The sequence below is a fragment of the Pediculus humanus genome, genomic scaffold, assembly GCF_000006295.1.
Source record: "Pediculus humanus corporis 1103172108290 genomic scaffold, whole genome shotgun sequence".
Classification (NCBI taxonomy): domain Eukaryota; kingdom Metazoa; phylum Arthropoda; class Insecta; order Psocodea; family Pediculidae; genus Pediculus; species Pediculus humanus.
The window spans coordinates 490,182-491,626 of NW_002987859.1; positions in this window are offsets into that span (position 1 = coordinate 490,182).

Sequence of the window (1,445 nt, forward strand, 5' to 3'; positions counted from 1 at the left end):
TTCTTTTACAAAAAAAAAAAAAAATTCTGTAGTCCATCTACTGACACGACATATTACTTTGGGATTTTCCGACAAAAATTTTATTTTTAATTTACTTTATTTTTTTTTCCGACCGACAAATTTCCCTCAGACAGGAGAAAATCATGATAAACCTCTAAGTAAAAAAAAATTTTCACCCGGTTCAAGGTTAACAAACAATTTTCATGACGTCACATTATTTTTAACCTGGTCATTTTCACGTAGCACCTACCTACCTACCTACCTACCTACTCACTAGAAGAACTCGCAGATGATTATTAACTTTTGCCGTTTACGTTCTTTGTATATTTCTCTCTCACTCTTTCTCCACCCCACTTTTCCCATTCACTCAACCTCCTCCCCTTCTTCCTTTCCTCCTTTTTCCAACCTCTCTCTCTCTTTCTCCCCGCCCCCCCTCTCTCTCTCTCTCTCTCTTTACCCTTCGTCTCCCTCTCTCTCTCTCTCTTTACCCTTCGTCTCCCCCTCTCTCTCTCTCTTTACCCTTCGTCTCCCCCTCTCTCTCTCTCTCTTTTTTTTCTCTTCTGCTTTTTCGACGCTCTCTTTAAAAAATAAACAATTTCCTTTCATTTTGTTTTTCCTCTTCCACCTATCTATCTATCTATTTAATTTTTCTTTCCTTACATCAATGTTTTTGTTTTTTACGTATGTACCAACCTTAAAAAAAAAAAAACATAATAATAATAATAAAAATAATTGATTTTTCCCCCCATCCTTCCTTCGAATGCTACCCAATTTAAAAAGAAAGAAAAAAATCCACGTCTCGTCGTAACGTAATTTCCATTTGATTAATTATCTATTAACTATTAAGGATGATCCGTTGTACACTCTGCAGTACGATTCACCTTTAACCCCCCCCCCCTTTTTTTTTTATTTTTTAAACAAACATATTATTACACGGGTAAATTAATTAAAGAAAAACTCGACAATCGAGAACAACAAACAACAAACAATAAAAAAGGAGGGGTAAGTAAATAAATTTCAAAATTATTAACATAATTTTTTTTTTTTTTTCCCTATCCATCAGAAGAAAACTTAGAAAACTGACTCTCTATCTCTCTCTCACTCGTTGCTAAGCGATTTAAATTTTTCCAGTAAATTCCTGTGGAAAATTCATTATCAAATTAATTTTTCTCGGAAAGGAAAATTTAAGTTTGAAAAAAAAAAAAGAAAAAAAAAAACTTGTTTACTTTACGTTTTAACGCCATCAAAAAAATTTATCCGTCAAAATTTGACATCTGTCACCAGGTACGGATACCAAATTGAACGCGAAGCATCCCCCCCCTCATCCTCCCCCTAAAGTTTTTACTGTTTTTCTTTAACGTGAGATTTTAACCGACGTCAAATAAAACGAATATTTGCTAACAACTAGTCGAGACATAAAAAAAAAAAAACAAACGGACAAACAG